The following is a 20,085-nucleotide window of genomic DNA, read 5'->3' as shown; positions in this document are numbered from 1 at the left end:
CGGGAGTGGACAACTGGGAAGCAGACTTCCTCAGCAGACACGATCTCCATCCAGGAGAATGGGGCCTCCACCAAGAAGTCTTTGCAGAGGTGACAGGTCTTTGGGGAGTTCCTCCAGTAGACATGATGGAATCTCGTCTTAACAAGAAGCTTCAGAGATATTGTTCCAGGTCGAGAGACCCTCAAGCAATAGCAGTGGATGCACTAGTGACCCAGTGGGTGTTTCAGTCAGTGTATATCTTCCCTCCACTTCCACTCATACTGAAAGTTCTCAAGATCATAAGAAGAACGGGGGTTCGAGTGATCCTCATTGTCCCAGACTGGCCAAGGAGGTCTTGGTATCCAGATCTTCAGGAGTTGCTCATGGAAGATCCTCGGCCTCTTCCTCTTCGCGAGGACCTGCTGCAGCAGGGGCCATGCGTGTATCAAGACTTACTGCGGCTACATTTGACGGCATGGCTGTTGAGCGTCGAATCCTAGCCCGAAAGGGTATTCCCAAAGAAGTCATTCCCACTCTTATTCAGGCCAGGAAAGGTGTAACGTCTAAACATTACCACCGTATTTGGAGAAAATATGTGTCTTGGTGTGAAACCAAGAAAGCTCTAACGGAAGAGTTTCAGTTAGGACGTTTTCTCCATTTTCTCCAGGCGGGTGTGGATACGGTCCTACGATTGGGTTCAATCAAGGTCCTGATTTCGGCCTTGTCGGTTTTCTTTCAGAAACAATTGGCCTCCCTTCCAGAAGTTCAGACGTTCGTGAAAGGGGTTCTGCACATCCAACCTCCATTTGTGCCTCCTGTGGCACCATTGGACCTTAACGTGGTGTTGCAGTTCCTTCAATCAGATTGGTTTGAACCTCTCCAGGAGATGGAGTTAAAGTTTCTCACTTGGAAAGTGGTCATGCTGTTGGCCTTGGCATCCGCAAGGCGGGTGTCTGAGTTAGGGGCCTTGTCTCACAAGAGCCCTTACTTGATCTTTCATGAAGATAGGGCTGAGTTAAGAACTCCTCAACAATTTCTTCCAAAGGTGGTTTCTGCTTTTCATATAAACCAACCTATTGTGGTGCCAGTGGCTACTGACACCTTCGCTACTTCAAAGTCTCTGGATGTGGTCAGAGCTTTGAGAATTTATGTTGCAAGAACAGCTCGGATACGGAAAACAGAGGCTCTGTTTGTCCTGTATGCTCCCAACAAGATTGGGTGTCCTGCTTCTAAGCAGACCATTGTGCGCTGGATAAGAGGTACAATTCAGCACTCATTCCACGGCAGGATTGCCGATACTGAATTCGGTGACTGCCCATTGTACTAGAAAGGTGGGCTCATCCTGGACGGCTGCCCGGGGGGTCTCGGCATTACAACTTTGCCGAGCAACTACTTGATCAGGGACAAACTCGTTTGCAAAGTTTTACAAGTTTGACACCTTGGCCAATGAGGACCTACAGTTTGGTCAATCGGTGCTGCAGGGTCATCCGCACTCTCCCGCCCATACTGGAGCTTTGGTATAACCCTGTGGTACTGAAGTGGACCCCAGCATCCTCTAGGACATATGAGAAAGAAGGATTTTAATACCTACCGGTGAATCCTTTTCTCCTCGTCCGTAGAGGATGCTGGACACCCAACCCAGTGCGTATATTTGCCTGCAGTTGTTATTTTGTTATAGTACGCAAGTGTTGTGTTCAAATTATTTTCAGCATGTTGCTGCAATAGTTCATGACCGTTGGCATGTGTTCTGTTGAATGCCGTGTTGTGCGGCATGGTGTGAGCTGGTATGAATCTCACCGCTAACTTAAAAGTAAATCCTTTTCTCGAAATGTCCGTCTCCCTGGGCACAGTTCCTATACTGAGGTCTGGAGGAGGGGCATAGAGGGAGCAGCCAGTTCACACTCTGGAAAAGTCTTAAAGTGCCCATGGCTCCTGCGGAACCGTCTATACCCCATGGTACTAAAGTGGACCCCAGCATCCTCTACGGACTAGGAGAAAAGTATTTACCGGTAGGTATTAAAATCCTGTTTTTTTTATGGTCTGTACCTTTCAAAAAAGGCTTTGTACCGATTTTTGACTCACCAAATTAAAATTGAACGTATAGGAAAGGGGGCGTGACCATGCCCCCTTTATGCCTGACCACGCCCATTTCCTAATTTGTACCGGTTTTCATAAGTAAAATGTTGGAGAGTATGTAATAAGCAAACATAGCTGTGTACATTCCCTTAAACAGGTAATTTATTGGTTGATAGAAATACTCATGTCAGACTGTAAGGGAATTACATAGAATTTAATCTGATCTCACTTGTCATTTCCAAACTCAAATTTGCCAGGACCGTTGCGGAGCAGGCTGCCCTTTATCCATTCAGGGACTGTCCCAGTGATCCGAGTCGGGATAGGCTGCAGAACCTCTTCCACAGTCTGAAATAGGGGAGCGATGCATTCTTTACCTCCTTCTTCTGTGGTAGATATGCTCTGTTGTCTTTTCTCCTGGCATCTTGGGCGCACAGCGTAGGATTACCCAGGATGGAATAGTCTACCCCTAGAAGAGATGACACAAAATGGGGGTGATTTCAGAGTCCTACAGTTCAGAGTAGAGTTCCAACAAAACCACCAGGTCCATGTATTTTTCATCCCATCCACAAGCGTACCAGATGAGGCAGCCATGTTGGGCGCACTTCGAAGGTTACACTGTGGGAGGTGAGCCATACAAGGGCCCAGTACATATATGGGAAAACTGACACTTCTCTAGTAGTATGATGTACCCTGTATGTATTGCGCAATGGCAGGGCGTGCAATCAGTGGAGGTAAACATTGCAGGAAAAGCACACAGTGGGGTGGAAGAGAAGAAGAAAAAAACAACAACGTGGGGAATAAACAATAGCAAGTAACCGGTGGCAGAAGGAAAATTGGGATAACATTATTTTGATAAGATCATAGTACGGGTGGATATGAGAATGTGGATAGCACCCTCAGGACCAATGGAGATGTCCCTGCTCAGCCTGGTCCTGGTCTCCCCCCACAGTTCCCTGCTCATCTTGAGGGATAGGCCCAGAGTTAGACTTGATGTTCCTAGCCAGAGAGGTGGTAAGCCTAGTCCTGGTGTTCTCATGGTAGAGGTAAGGAGAGGCCACATAATGATCCTGAGTTTTGTTGTTGTACGCAGTCCTTCTGTTATCTTGTTGGTTTATTTGCCTTCTGTTTTCCTTCGGTTAAACACAGGTTTAACACTGCTGTTGATTTTAGCTGCCACTTTATAACTAGCCACTTCATATACTAGGCACTGCAGCGTCCTAAAGGACTGGCGTCCTGACTTATACTGAATAAATAAGTCTACAAACACATGTTCAACCTGATTACAACCCCCTTCAACACACAGCAACCCTCCACCTTCAGCAAAAGGTGTTAATCAAATCTAACAAATGTAAGGTCAGTAAACCCCACTCAATCACTATAAGTTTCCTGCATAGTGCAGATATAAATCCACTTAGAACAGATTTCTAAACTTTTAACCATGCAATGTAATGTGAAATAGTCTGCAGTATTTACCGAATAAAACTTTAGTACTTCAGTAAGGCAGTTGAAATAGTCTGCAGCCTCCAGCTGCAGCTGTCTGAGGGAATCATTGTGTACAGAGGCACAGGTGCTGGACCACTGGGCTATAGATGAAGCAGTATAGGCAAATGCTTTAATAGTATAGTTTTAGGAGTGAACTCTGGGATAAAAGCTAGAGGAAAGGGACTGATGACCTGACTGGGACCAGTAATGCTTTGGAGTAGACCTGAAACCCATTATGTATCTGACCAGACTGTAACTTGGAATGCTTAGGGACAAGCTGTCAAGGTCGTTGGAGTCTGTGAATTCGGGAACTGTGGTTTGAGGTTCGGAACCAGTAGGCTTTTGGTAAATAAGCCGGGCGGTCCGTATGAAAGTCTTATTCATAAGTTACAAATCAAATTCAGCGGAATAGGAGGTACATCAGACGGTCAGGTGAGGACTGGCAATAGGAGAACGGATGCCGAGGACGAATGCCTGGGAGGCTTTGGGAGCTAGGAACTGCAGCTAAACGAGGCTGGGTTCACTGAAAAGAGCAAGAGTTCGGCAGATTAGCAGTATAAATCGGCTCGGGTACTTTGGCTGCGAATACTGTGTTAGCAAAGGAAGCTTCTAAGAAAACTGGATGCTGCATAAACAGCACTGTTTAGCACAGAGAAGAGATGTACACATTCCTGTGTGTAAGATGTTGCACTGGCAATCTCTTACCCAGAATTCCCCAGCTTTGTACCTGCAGACTTGATTCTATTGGTTGAGCAGCACTGGCAAGTGATTGGAGTTTGACCCATCCAAGATGGAGCCGATCCCGGACCTCTGCAGCTGCAAGATGAGCCCTCTCTGCCTCTGCATCCTGTCTCCCCAGGGAAGTCTGCAGCCTGCGCCCGCCTCCAGCAGCCCGCCCCCCCCCCCCCCCGCCCCGAGGGACCCCGCCAGAGCGGCCTGACCCAGTGAGCCGTGACACCGGACTGAAACCGGTGGTAGTCAGAATTCGGACTGGAACTAGAACGGGCAGGATCTGGGTTGGAACCGGTATTGGAGCCAGACTAGAACTGGGGGGTGACAGGACTGGGACAGGTATTGGAGCCGGACTGGAACCTGAAGGTGATTGTAGTCGAACCGGGTATTGCTGGGTTCAGAATTTTTTTTTCTTCCCAAAACTGTTTATTGATGGATTTTATCAAAATACAATAAACAATTGGAAGGAGTGAGTGAAGACTGAAGGGAAATAAAGGGAAAAGGGGTACAGCAAATCACACAAATGTTGCCAAGTAAAAAGAATAATTATGACATCAAATAACATCTATCATAGTATATAAAGGATATACTGTATTAGATAATTGGAAAGCCGTTATAAGCAGAAAACCCAGTAATTTCAGTGCACATGTAGTAAGATAGGATTCGGCAAAAGATAAACAAGGTAATACATCTCAGTAACCAAATGTCAAAGACGTGGGGGGGGGGGGGGGGGGGGCACATTATAATGGACCAACCAAGGGACCATGTTGCATCAAAAGATATCGTATTATTACCTTCAACACTGGAAAGGAACTCCATTTGATAAGTATCCCATATTGCCACAGTTACAGCTGCCATGGAGGGGATAGTCTGAGATTTCCAATGAAAAGCAATGTGCCAAATACGTTTTTGAAAGGGTTTTGCTATTCCTGGAATGCTCCAAGGAAGAGGATAAAATGAAGGGGGAAAAGGCATGTCCACAACAGTCATTTGTGAAATTAGCCCACGAGTAGCTTTCCAGATCAGGATTAGCCTGGGACAGTCCCAGAATATATGGAGCAAGGTGCCTTTCTGCCCACATCCTCTCCAGCACAAATCTAATGTGGAGGAGAAGATTCGATTTGAATGTGTCAGAACTAAATACCAATAGACATATATTTTAAATGAGTTTTCTCTGTGGATAATAGAAGTGGCAGAGGAGACTAAATTCTGCCTTATTTGATCCCAGGTTTCTTGACCCAATTGTTCTCCTAGTTCGCATTCCCATGTTGCCTCGTGAGGGGCTAATGTACAGTGGGTAGATTATGTTTAAGCAAAAGGCAATATATCGTAGATAAGAGGCACTTAGGAGAGCGGTGAAAGCACAAGGATTCTAGAGGGGACCTAATCAGAGCGCCATGTCAGTAATTAACCACTGTTTAAAGGCTTGTTTATCCATGCTTCGGGGAAAACCGGATTATCCCATAAGGGGAGGAGAGAGAGAGAGTGTGTGTGTTTGTGTGTGTGTGTGTGGGGGGATGAAAGAGAAAAGGCTTTAGTAAGCCTGTCCCAGAACGACAAAGTGAATGCGATGATTGGAAACGTGGACCAACCTGGAGATCTTTGTGAACAAGGAATCCATAGAAGAGTAGATAAAGTATAAATTTGAAGTCAGATTCTAACTGAACCCATCTAAGGGAAGATAAATCAGAATGCCAAAAAACTGCCTGGGAGAAATATGCTGCATAAAAATATAATTTGATATTTGGAACTCCTAACCCACCCTCTTTGGTCGCATTGTATAGTTTTGAGTCGCACACAAGTTCTTCTTTTGCCTGTCCATAGAAAGTGTGATAATTGGCTCTGTAGGCTTAAACAAATTGGCAAGGGTATCATCACTGGGAGAGCTTGTAAGAGATACAATAAATGTGGGAGAATATTAATTTTCAAGGCATTCGCACGGCCCGACCATGATATAAATTGACCTGACCACCTATGTAAATCTTCAGTGATAGTATGAATTAGACCAGAGTAATTAGCCTTATAAAGTTGGGAATAGTGTCTAGTTAGATATATGCCTAAATATTCATGCAGTATTTTTCTATTTAAATTTGAAATTACTCGATAGTCTTTCAAAGAAGCTGGAATGTGAAAATCTAATACGTTTTGGAAGTATTCATTTTAAAATTAGAGATAAAACCAAATTCCTGTATAGTTCTGAATAGGTTTGGGAGAGAGATGAGACGATTCAAAAGAGTAAATAAGATATCGTCAGCATAGAGCGATATTTTATACTCAGAGAAGCCCACTGTAATCCCTGATATGTCCGGGCAGCTACGGATCCTGGAGGCCAAGGGTTCTATCAATAAAGCAAAGATCAGAGGCGACAAGTGGCAACCCTGTCTCATTCCATTTTTTATAGTAAAAGGGTGAGAAACTAGACCATTCACCAAGACACAAGCTGATGGTGAATCATAAAGTGACTTAATCCCTGTAAGGAATTGGTCAGAAAGGCCGAAGCGTCGTAAAGTGCAATCCATAAAGAGCCACGAGACCCGATCAAACGCTTTTTCAGCGTCTAATCCCATCACCAGAGGGAGAGTATTAGTGGAATCGATGAACTGTATAGTGTCTATCACCCTTCTAATATTATCAAAGGCTTGTCTGCCTGAGACATTAAGTCTTTCTACTAACAGAAGCCAGGAATAGCAATGTGTCTCTCTTTAAACAGCAGCTTGGGAGTTAAGGTGTGTACACACGGTGAGATCCTTGCTATGTCCGATTTTGACTATGCGATTTCCCGTGAACTCCCGCAGAGCCCAGATAGCACAGATAGTACAGATTTTGAATATCTGTGCTTGAGATTTAGCCTATGTACGATTTTGACTAAGTGCCAATTTTGACTATACATTATACTAAATAGTACACTAGATAGTCAAGATTGACTTGCCTGCACAGTCTATCTAGCCTTACGATACCAACCCCACGGGAGCGCGCATTGGGATCGAATCTGTATCACAAGCTGCCTAACACCTTGAGATATGTACTAACTTTTCATAAGATTTTGACTATGTAGTCAATATCTTACAGATTTATCTCACCGTGTTTACACACCTTAAGGATGTGACTTATTTTTCTGGAAATCATCTGATCTTCATAGAAGACTTGCATAACAGTTGCAGGTCACTGATTGGCTGCCAGAGTCAGTTGAATCAAGGAGCACTCTAACTGGAGAGAATGTGATCACCTGACATGTTCTAACATGGCGACCACCATGCATAAGCTTACAGAACAGAGGCAGACCGAAAAACTGATCTGCTGGACAGGTATCTGTTAAGTTCGATTAACTTTCAGGAAAAGAGCAATACCTTAAATGCACAAATGTTCAGGCCGCTGCGACTGCTAAGCGTGTGTGTGAAACCCCTATCAAATGCGTACACGTTGCGTAGGCACGCCGTCACGCTGTAAGCACAATGTAGCTACACGTTCGGCGGAATTCACTTTATAACCCCTAACAGGAAAGGAAATGCGACACCAATTGTATATGTAATGTTGAGGTCCAACCCAGCAACAAATATTTACTCAAAAGGGGGTACAACAAGAAATACAATCACATAAGAGAAAAGGCTACAATCAATGGATACATACGTTTGTTCGCCTGCGCCACCCGGTTCTGGTTCTCAGTCAATCTGGATAGATGACCTTCAGAGAATGTGTCTGACAGGCCAGGCGGCTTGGCTTTTATACATTAGTCCAAATCATGAAACAATAGAAACTGTAATCTCTTCACCCATAGGTCGAAGGGCTGGTAGTTTACAGTACAGGAGGGGTCATAGGTCGGTTTGATTAGGTGGGCGATGCCTGGTCCAGGTGCACTTGCAGATGTTCTCCACTGGGTTCCCGCCGAATATCAAGAGTACAGTAAATACAGTGTAATATTAATATTCTGTTCCTGCGCATATCTATGTGCAGGAGCGTTCTACCTTCTGCAAACTGCTACCGGAATATTGCCCTTGAAATACTGTACAGCTGGATACCAAACACCACCTCCTAACCTAATTCTGTCCCCTCATATCCTGTAAAGTCGAATCCCTCTGTTGTTATACCTTTGAAGCAAATGTAACTCGCTGGTGTGGGGCATGTAGGTTATGTGTAAATTATGTACTATGTGGATTAAATATCAGATATGTCTCTGTGTCTTTTCCATGCGTATGCGTATGCTACCGTATTAACTCATAACACGCGCTAATACGCAGGACCTCGTGAGCCAATATACGCAATGTGCGAGTATGCGCACGCAAGGCAGAACAAGCATGCGCATGGAGGCCACTCTGTGTGGTGTTTGCACGTGATGCGTGTGACTATAATATTTTCGATTTCGACAGTCCACCCTTTGGCAGTCAACAATAACTGCCACATATAACTAATAAAACTGAAAATATTACATATACATTATATACAAAAATAAATGTATCCGGAGAAGATTTGTAAGTGGGAAATGTATAGCCTAGTGGGATAGGAAAAAGCATGTATGTATGAATTAATGTCTGAGGGGCATGTATCATCGTACCGTATATGTTCTAAGTAAGCTTCGAGGTATTGCGAAGTATACATTAAATCCTTCTCATCACGTATTAAGGGTCTGTACATGGGTAAAAAAAAACACTACCGAGCTCTTTTCGGGCAAGGGCCATTAGTCCTCACCTTTCTGGCTTCTTATGCCAACAAATGGGGAGCACATTTATCTGATGATACATGGTAGGGAAAAGTATGTGTGTGCTACTGTATGTAGATAACATTTATCGACTATGTGTGCCCTTAACTGAAGATTGCAGAGATGAAGGTAAGAGATATAAAAATATGTTCACATAAATTTGGGCATGGTTGACGTCTTTTCCGGTTGGATGTTTCTGGGTAGAGGGGGAAACAGAAAGAAATGGTGAAAGAAACAGGCCATGAAATTCATTTGTAATCCTTATCATAACACTGTTTCTTCGGATGGGTCATAAATCAAATATGCTGCTGTAACAACGCCCTTGCTCCTTAGACTCATCAAATTTGTGCTGTGTTTGCGCCGCGCCAAAATTCGAACACATTTGAATATCAGACCAATAATTATGATGACACCCAGGATACAAAGGAGAAACTTTCCCACACTTGCAATTACATTTTGCACCCACTCTCCTAACCTGGAGAACCATTTGAGTGGGTTCAACCATGAGGCCCAGCCGGTCAGTTCATTACTCACAGCCATCGAGGTAAGATTGTGTTTCCTTCTGAACTCCCACTTTAACTGTAAGATCTCATCCATCTTTTGATCGATGATCTCCGTGGGGTCATCAGTGCTATTCGTAATATACGTACAGCACTTCACACCATATTGAGTTGCCAGAGTAACACAGTACCCACCTGTCACAGCCGTGACATCATTCAGGACCATCCTGTGCTGGACCAGCTCCTTTTTGTAGGCTTGTAACTCCCTGCCCGTGTACCTGAAGGTGTCATCATATATCTTGATGATATTATCTATCAAGTTTGCCAGCGCATGGATGTACTTGTAATTTATAGTTCCTCTGGCAGTGCGGGTGATATCTAATGCGAGAAGGAACTGAATCCCGGTGGATTCATAGATCAAATCAGAGGCTGCGTGCTCTGCCCTATCTATGAGGTGTCTCTTGATGATGTGTTCATAATGGGTATGAGTATAAGGAGTCTGAGCGTTGCGGTGAATGTCTTTCATTTTGTCGTGTGCTATGGTCATAACCTCTGGTAGTACTCTCCCAATATAACACAACCCTTCAGAGCTCGGAGTAAGCCACTTGTACGCTTTCCTCCCACATATGAAGTAGGCATCGTCTGGGAGAACATAAGGGACAAAATGCAACAACACCATATCACATATCTTCCTTATAAAGAAACCGATCCCCAGTTCTCTCATTTGCTCAGTACAAGTATCGGGCTGGATGATGTGGGCACAATACTCCTGCAACACTTTTCCAGCCCACATGGTTTTGATCCCACGTGTATACCTATACCGAAAATACTTCCCACTTGTGGCTATATTACGTACAAGTTCGGAGTCGATAGGTATTTTATCAGCTCTGTGTGAAAAGGTCATTGTCTGGTTATTCCATGTCACTTCCCAATTTCCTGGTTTTCGGAAATTGGACACTTTAAAACACAATAGTGACCTATCTACGTGGTACTGGTGGAGCTTCAAGCTAGGGAGCCTAGATATATTGAATTTCTTGTCCACCGGTCTCCCACCCCATAATTCGAGTACCTCATCTATCGTTAAAGGGTATGGCACTAATCCCGACTTACTCAGTCCTTGAGGTACTTTTGAGCACACCCAGCATTCTGTTTGGTTTAAGACCATACCAACTAATGAGTGATCATCACTCAAAGGATGTCGGCCAATATCGATATTACTGTTTGACTGACATCTCTGGATGCACCTATCTTCGACTTTGTTTTCGCAATGCTTACATATACAATATTCATCAGACAATAACCCTTCACATTGCCTCCGAGCTCCGTGACTACCAGATCTCTTAATGATACCAGCCTTGACCAAAGTGATGCGCTGATCCTGGGGTCCTACGAATCTGTACTCTCAATCAGAACTCATTCCAGAGCCTTGCTTGACGTCTCTGGGGCCCTCACAAAAACAGATTGTCCTGATCAAAAACAGAGTCACAAGAAACAGCCGGAACACTGTCTCTTGGTGTGGATCCATTTAGTTAAGGAGCAAAAATAGGACGGGAAACAAAAAGAAAAAATGCAGTGGGGGGGGGGGGGGGGGGGGGGAAGAAGAAAAATGGCATGACAGCCGTTCTTGAATTTGTTGTTCTCCTTGCTCAGGTGCCAACAGTCCTGCCTTTTAGCTTTCCCGAAACAGATTCTCTAGTTATTCAAGGTTTTCTTCACCTTTCTCCTTGTCACGAGTTTTCTCCGGGTCAGCAACCTCCTTGCAGTGGGATGAGTGGACCCAAGTCTCTCTCTCTGCGACCTTTAGTGCTGTCGCACTGGTCAACAAAACTTGATACGGTCCTTCCCACCTGTCAATGAGGCAATCTGAGCGTAGAAAATTTCTAATCATCACATAATCACCAGGTTCAATGTCATGACAATTACTGTTCGGTAGGTCAGGAATCGCCAGTTTTAGATTCCTTTGCTGGTTTCTCAGTTGCTGGCTCATCCTAACCAAATATTGCACAGTTATTTCGTTAATGCACTTCAAATCATCCTGGGGGTCTATAATTACGTGGGGTTGTCGTCCAAAAAGAACTTCGAAGGGTGATAAGTTAATCGGTGACCTGGGGGTGGTTCTGATGCTGTACAACACTAGTGACAATGCTTTTGGCCACAACAATCCAGTTTCAGCCATCACTTTGCTCAGCTTGTTCTTAATAGTGCTTTTCATTCTCTCCACCTTCGCACTTGCCTGTGACCGGTATGGCATATGCAGCTTACTATTAATACCCATCAGTTTGCACATGACCTGAAAAACTTCACCTGTAAAATGGGTACCCCTATCACTTTCAATCATTCTAGGGATACCATATCTGCACACAAATTCCTGCACAATTTTCTTTGCAGTGAACACAGCAGTATTTGTGGCAGCGGGGAATGCTTCTACCCAGTTTGAAAACACATCAGTACATACTAACACATATTTTAAATTCCTACAGGGTGGTAACTGTATGAAGTCGATTTGTATTACCTGGAAAGGTCCGTCTGGTATTGTCTTACCAATATTCTTCCTCAAGCAAGTAAGACATGTCATTGCTTTCTTACCTGCATGAGAAGAGAACCCTGGTGCACTCCAGTAGGCTCTTACCAATTTGCACATACCTTCCTTGCCCAGATGAGTCAGACCGTGTGCCGCCTCAGCTAGGCTCGGGAGATATGCCCTGGGGGCCACTGGCTTACTGTGTCCATCTGTCCAAAGACCTGAGGACTCCTGACCATATCCCTTCACCTTCCAGACCGCCCTCTCCTGTAGGGAACACAAATTTTGCATTTCAATTAGCTGTTGCATGTTTACTGTGTTAAATGTCATCAGTTGTGTGATGTTGGTTTGTATGGTAGTGCTTGCTGCTGATTTTGCAGCTTCGTCTGCCCGGCTGTTACCAAGTGAAATTGGGTCTTGGTTGTAAGTGTGTGCTTTACACTTGATAACAGCCACTCTGTCTGGTTCCTGTATTGCTGTCAGAAGCCTCTTGATGTAAGACGCATGCGCTACAGGCATGCCAGCTGCCGTCATGAAATTTCTGAGGTGCCACAGGGCCCCAATATCATGCACCACTCCAAAGATGTACCTAGAGTCCGTGTATATATTAGCTGACTTACCCTTTGCCAACTCACATGCTCTGGTCAGTGCTACCAGCTCAGCGACTTGTGCTGAGTGAGGTGGACCAAGGGGTTCAGCTTCTATGATACCTTCGTCATCTACAACTGCGTATCTGGTGCACAGGTCTCCCGATTCCATCTGTCTGTGGCAACTACCATCAGTGTAGAAGGTAAAGTCTACTCCTTCCAGTGGGTTGTCACTGATGTCAGGTCTCGCAGTGAAGGTCTGGTTCAGGTATTCCATACAATCATGCGTATCAGTGTCTGCACTAAATCCTCCTTCACCATCATTCTCATCCTCCACCCTTAGTGCATGACCAGGCACACTCGGCAAGTAAGTTGCAGAATTTAGTGTGCTGCACCTCTTTATGGTGATGTTTACAGGGGCCATCAGTGACATTTCCCACTTTGTAAACCGAGCGGATGAGACATGTCTGGTTTGGGCGGAGTTTAGCAAGGCCGATACTGCATGCGGTGTATGGATGGTAAAGTTGTGTCCTAACACTACGTCCTCGCTTTTACTTACCAGCAAAGCTATGGCTGCAACACTTTGCAGGCAAGTGGGGAGAGACCATGCTACAGTGTCCAACTGTGCACTGTAGTAGGCTACCGGTCTGCTGGCATCACCATGTTTCTGTGTTAAGACTCCTGCCACGCACCCAGTGCTTTCAGTACCGTATAATTCAAAGGGCTTCTCGTAAGCTGGCATACCCAATGCTGGTGCTTGTGACAAGCAGTGTTTTAGTCTCTCAAACGCCAGTTCGGACTCATCTGTGTGAGAGACCCGTTCTGGTTTATTCGAGGAGACCATTTCTTGCAAAGGTAGTGCCAGTATAGAGAACCCTGGAATCCAGTTCCGACAGTACCCACACATTCCGAGGAAAGTGCAGATCTGTTGCTGAGTTTGCGGCAGAGTCATGTCGCGGATGGCCTGTATTCTATCAGTGGTCAGGTGCCTAAGTCCTTGCATCAAGCAGTGTCCCAAGTATTTAACCCTAGTCCGGCACAACTGCAACTTATCCTTTGAAATCCTGTGTCCTGTCTGGGAGAGATGAAACAGAAGCTGTTTAGTGTCTGCCAAGGACGACTTGAATGAGTCAGAGCACAACAACAAGTCATGAACATATTGTATTAGCACCGACCCACTCTCAGGTTGAAAAGATTGCAAACAGTCATGTAAGGCCTGGGAGAAAATACTTGGGCTGTCAATGAAACCTTGGGGAAGACGGGTCCAGGTGTACTGTACTCCCCTGTAGGTAAAAGCAAAGAGGTATTGGCTGTCAGGGTGGAGAGGGACAGAAAAGAATGCAGAATAGAGGTCAATGACAGTGAAGAACTTGGAGGTTGAGGGAATCTGCATGAGGATGACTGCTGGATTGGGCACTACGGGGAATTGACTCTCAACTATCCTGTTTATACCCCTTAGATCCTGCACTAGCCTGTAACCCCTCCCCCCCTCTTTTTCACAGGGAAGATGGGACTATTGGCTGTGCTGGACGTCCTGACTAGGATGCCCTGCTGTAGCAGCCATTCTATGACGGGGTATACTCCTAATTCCACCTCTGGTTTCAGAGGGTACTGGGGGATTTTTGGAGCTATCCTGCCACCTTTTATTTGTACTACTACTAGGGCTACATTCGCCATTAATCCAGTGTCCTGTCCATCTTTGGTCCAAAGGAAACCCGGTATTTGCGAGGTCATTTCCTCTACCTGCGATGGACATGTGTCTATAACGGTGGAGTGTAACATTAGCCTTTGAGGGGTGTCTAATATATCTTGTACCTCCTGTGCATGGTTCTCAGGGATATCTAAGAATACACCCTCAGGGGTACAATATATGACACACCGCATTTTACACAACAAATCTCTGCCAAGTAGATTAGTCGGAGCCGATGCAGCCAACAGAAAAGAATGTTTGGTTTGCAAGGGCCCTATCGTAATCTCTGCAGGTCTACTCAAAGGGTATTGTTGCATCTTTCCCGTTACTCCCATTGCCGAAATCGTTTTACCTGTGGTTGTTACACCTGTGGTGGAGTTTAGCACTGATCTGGCCGCCCCTGTATCTACAAGAAAAGGTAGTGGTACACCAGCTACATCAACCATGACCTCAGGTTTACTACCAAGGCCAGCAATCAATTTCACTGGCTGCAGACTACAGGTGTGGCCTAACTTCTATTGTGTAGTAGGACCCTCCCGCAGGGCATTGGCAGCTACCATATGTGCGGTGGATAACTGTGGGTTTTCAGGGGTCTGCCAGTCCCTCCTCGGTGGGTACCTCCTTGTTTCCCCTCTATGCGGCTCATAATCCCTTCTATGTGTTCCCTGATCCCAACTATGTTTCTGGTAACGTGTTTCGTATTCAGGTCTAGGGGGTCTATATACGTTATGTATCCCGTCACTTCTACAATCCCTTGCAAATTGCCCTTCTCTCTTGCAAAAATAACATATTATTGACCGTAACTTACCATCAGGGGTCTGGGGTCTAGGCTGATGGGACTACCCTGTAAGAGCCTGTATACTTACCATCATCAGCTTATCCCCTTGTGACTCCCTGTGTTTAGTGATGTTGCGATCATGCTCGATGGCAGACTCTCTCAGTGCAGCTACCATGATACCTCTCCAATTTGGCAGAGAGGTTTGCACTCTGGTCTTCAGTGCCTCCTTTAATCCATCCATTATTACAGAGACAGCTACCTCCCTGTGGTTGGCATTCTCCTTAATATCCTTTATCCCAGTGTATCTAGCCATTTCCTGCAGTGCTCTATGGAAATACTCGGATGCCAATTCACTGTCCTTCTGTCTTATGGAGAAAATTTAGTTCCACTTAACAACAGTAGGGAAATACAATCCTAATTGTATGTTAATTTGCCCTACATTCTCCTGGTTGTACTCATCAGTGAGAGGCAATTCTACATCTAGTTTACAATCAGTTATGAATTTTGGGATGTCAGTATTTGAGTGTAAACTCGCTCGTAGCACTGTCCGCCAATCTTTGTTTGTGGGCTCATGGGCATTACCCAATTCTCTAATAAATTTCTGGCATCCGACTAGATCTTTTCTGGGATCGGGGAATTCTGACATAATTGATCTCAGTTCTGATCGGGACCAAGGACAATGCATTGCAATGTTCCTGATGGGAGTCACTCTCTCTGATTATCAGTCTTCCCATTGGGGACTGCAATCACCCTGACTGGGTTTAGCTCAACCACTACATTTCTGTTTGTCTCTATAATACGGGGAGCTATTGTCTCTGCATAATGTATGGTGTCGTACTTACCGGTGGACACGACCTCACTCACCCCTCCACTGGGGGGCATTGCCACTGTTCTTGGTGGTTGGGCCGTGCTCACCTGAGTATCCTGTATGGTAGCTGCTAAAGAGAGTGCCGATATCATGCTAGGCTCGTCATCTTCCTCACAACCTTGGGGAAAATTAAAAATGGGATACAACTGGCAAGGGTTAGGGTTAACACATTGATTAAGCATTTTTCTATCCTTTACCGATGCACCATTGGTTGTAGCCAATTTCTTCCTATCGACATATGGCGGTGGTGGTGCGCTCGCAATCGCTTTCATGTCAAGTTTGGAACCTGCTGTGCGAGCCAGTTCCCTTTGCACATCTCCCTCTTGTTGCCACAGATTTAAACAATCAGTATGTCTGATCCTCTGTTTTCTAGATTTGATCAGACATATTCTAATCCTTATGCTCTGCAGTACCTCTGGTTCAAAATTACCCACCCTAGGGAATGATGCCCTATCTTCAGCAGTCATGCGTACCCAGAGGCGTAACTAGGGTTTTCGGATCCCAGGGCAAGATGGAAAATGGCACCCCCCCCCAAAAAAAAAGAAGCATGTGTGAAAAAATGTGCATGGCCATGCATAAGAAGTGGTGTGGCCACTGAAAATGGCCCACAGTGCCAGTTATATTGCCCCACAGTGCCAGATACAATGCCCCACTGTGCCGGATACATGCCCCACTGTGCCAGATACATGCCCCACTGTGCCAGATACATGCCCCACTGTGCCAGTTACATACCCCACTGTGCCAGTTACATACCCCACTGTGCCAGTTACATGCCCCACTGTGCCAGATACATGCCCCACTGTGCCTGGTACATGCCCCACTGTGCCAGTTACAAGCCCCACTGTGCTCCCTCCCCCACAGCCACTCACCGCTTGTGGCTCCGGCTCGCCTCTGATATGTGAGGGGAGGAGAGCGCAGCGCAGTGCCTCTCCTTCCCCTCACCGCTCCAAGTCTCCGGCGGCTGTGTGGCGCCGGTTCACTAACCAATCAGAGCTCGCGGACCGGCAGCCAATCAGGAGCCGGTCCGCAAGCTTTGATTGGCTAAAGCCACCGGGGACCGGACACAGCAGCGCTGCTGGCAGTGCTGCTAGTGCTGGCAGCGGCGGTGAGGGGAGGGAGAGAGGCTGCGCTCTCCTCCCCTCACATTTCGGCGTGACGGGGGCGAGTGGGGCAGGATGCCCTGGCCACCGCTGGCGACCCCCTCTCCTGGGCCTGCCAAGGCGCCCAGGGCCCGTGCCCCACTCGCTCTACCTTAGTTACGCCTCTGTGCGTACCCATTCATCGCAAAAATCATCCGTGTGTGTACCATACTTCTCACACATTATCAACCTTGCTGACCCCTTGGGCCGCAACTCTTCAGCCTGGACCCTGGCTGCCGAACGTCCACCGCTTGTGCAATTGGATCCCATCGCAGACTTTTTGCCTTATACACAATCCCCAAATGCACAACACGAGTAGACAGTGAACGTCAACCCAGCGCTTTCACTCGCTCCTTCTCCGATGGCCGTACCACGACTCACTCCAAACGTGAACACCACGTACCCAGTGAGGACCCTAACTGGTTTCTATTCACTGGAAGTTTGTAGGACCGATCACCTTTTCCAGTGAATATCTACCGTTGAAGATTTTCCTGAGAGAGAAACAGCGAAAACTTCCTTCTACTAGACACAAATCCCGTTTTCGTATGCTGTACACGATGCATATGATTACGCAGTTTACGCAAAAGCACGTAAAATGGTATCATGTCACGCCACGTACCGTACACACAAACGCACGGTCCAATCGCACAGCATACAGATACTTGTTATCTATCCGCCCTACGATCACTGGAGTCGAATTCACAAGCTGCGCTCCTCATCCGGAGCGTAACACAAAAACCTTAAACTTCAATTTCACAATTCTATACTCTATTACGCTCCTGTGCAAGTTTCCTCACAAATTGCGTACTTCTCTATTATTAACGTAAGGTAGCTCACCTTACGACACCAAGCCTCTGCTTACTCAGTGTTTCCACGGGATCCCGAATTTCTGGGGTTCAATCCACTCACTCTTACTTTCAGCTCACACAAATACACAGTGTTTTTCTGTACAGAAAAATATCACTCCCTTTGTTAGAAGGTTTTACCCCAGAGGCAGTACAGTTTAAACAAAGTCTTACAATTATCTGCTTTTGAAATCGGATAGTTATGTGCTATAGTATTAACTGTAGTGATGAGCGGATTCGGTTTTACTCGGTTTTACTCGGTTCTCAAAACCGAATCTTATTGGCTCACTGATGTCACGTGTTTTGGATAGCCAATAAGATTCGGTTTTGAGAACCGAGTAAAACCGAGTAAAACCGAATCCGCTCATCACTAATTAACTGTATAATATCCCGCCTTAAATTGAACAGCTATCGTGTGGTTATACCTTGCGCTCGCAAGTCTACACAACCTTGCATAAACACGCGACCGTGCGCGTCTCTACGCCAGCGCCATGTGCACGCTTCTTTACGCTGTCCTCACGTTCCGTATCACGCGTACAAATGTGCGTTTGCAATTCAATAAACCACACAATCTCGATAAATGTGAGCAATAAAACTACTATTTGCTTCACTAACACAACACACAATTGTTCCGTACGCTCGCCGGAAGTCATCACACAGGCAATCTCCCTTTGAGTGTAAACTTAAACATTTTAGGCCGGAACTGCATTTCGTGTTTTACAATTACACCCTTAACACGCTATCAAATATATATATAGCAAACAAATGTATCCGATTTTACACAGATCTATAATGACTGTTAACCTATTGCAACAATATGTGAGAATGCATGCAAAGTATCGGTACGCTTTGTGTACGCTTTCGCGACAAAAATTACACACAGATAATAAACGGCTTTTTTCCTGTGTCCTTCGGGTTACACCAGCACCTCTAAGACTACAGAACAGACGTGGCCTAACAACACAAAAGAGAGTTTCAGACACAATGCGTATCCACCCTTTGTTGGTAGGCCAAAGTCTGTTAAGGCCTGCAAGTCTGTGAGTGTGTGATGAACCGGAGGAGCCCCCAATTGTTAAGTTCGATTAACTTTCAGGAAAAGAGCAATACCTTAAATGCACAAATGTTCAGGCCGCTGCGACCGCTAAGCGTGTGTGTGTGAAACCCCTATCAAATGCGTACACGTTGCGTAGGCACGCCGTCACGCTGTAAGCACAAAGTAGCTACACGTGCGGCGGAATACACTTTATAACCCCTAACAGGAAAGGAAATGCGACACCAATTGTATATGTAATGTTGAGGTCCAACCCAGCAACAAATATTTACTCAAAAGGGGGTACAACAAGAAATACAATCACATAAAAGAAAAGGCTACAATCAATGGATACATACGTTTGTTTGCCTGCGCCACCCGGTTCCGGTCCTCAGTCAATCTGGATAGATGACCTTCAGAAAATGTGTCTGACCGGCCAGGTGGCTTGGCTTTTATACATTAGTCCAAATCATGATACAATAGAAACTGTAATCTCTTCACCCATAGGTCAAAGGGCTGGTAGTTTACAGTACAGGAGGGGTCATAGGTCGGTTTGAATAGGTGGGCGATGCCTGGTCCAGGTGCACTTGCAGATGTTCTCCACTGGGTTCCCGCCGAATATCAAGAGTACAGTAAATACAGTGTAATATTAATATTCTGTTCCTGGGCATATCTATGCGCAGGGGCGTGCTACCTTCTGCAAACTGCTATCGGAATATTGCCCTTGAAATACTGTACAGCTGGATACCAAACACCACCTCCTAACCTAATTCTGTCCCCTCATATCCTGTAAAAAGTCGAATCCCTCAGTTGTTATACCTTTGAAGCAAATGTAACTCGCTGGTGTGGTGCATTTAGGTTATGTGTAAATTATGTACTATGTGGATTAAATATCAGATATGTCTTTGTGGCTTTTCCATGCGAATGCGTATGCTACAGTATTTACTCATACCACGCGCTAATACGCAGGACCTCGTGAGCCAATATACGCAACGTGCGAGTATGCGCACGCACGGCAGAACAAGCACGCGCACGCAGGCCACTCTGTGTGGTGTTTGCACGTGATGCGTGTGACTATAATATTTTCGACTTTGACATATCAAAGGTAAGTCCCAAGATAAACCACTTAGCACAGTGGTTCCCAAACACGTTTTTCAGGTCTCCT

The 20,085-nt window shown here is 45.6% G+C and overlaps 1 long non-coding RNA gene across 1 annotated transcript in view; it reads right to left on the bottom strand.

Annotated features, from left to right (window-relative positions):
- Positions 1-2,195: 2,195 nt before the first annotated feature.
- Positions 2,196-20,085, bottom strand: part of LOC134965490 (uncharacterized) — a 53,809-nt gene continuing 35,919 nt past the window's right edge. Inside the window, exon 2 of the long non-coding RNA XR_010188396.1 lies at positions 2,196-2,521. This is a non-coding gene — a long non-coding RNA (uncharacterized LOC134965490). The remainder of the gene's footprint in view (positions 2,522-20,085) is intronic.

Source organism: Pseudophryne corroboree, chromosome 10, assembly GCF_028390025.1.
Source record: "Pseudophryne corroboree isolate aPseCor3 chromosome 10, aPseCor3.hap2, whole genome shotgun sequence".
Lineage (NCBI taxonomy): Eukaryota > Metazoa > Chordata > Amphibia > Anura > Myobatrachidae > Pseudophryne > Pseudophryne corroboree.
The sequence above is the reverse complement of the archived record's forward strand: the minus strand, read 5'-3'. Positions and strand labels throughout refer to the sequence as shown.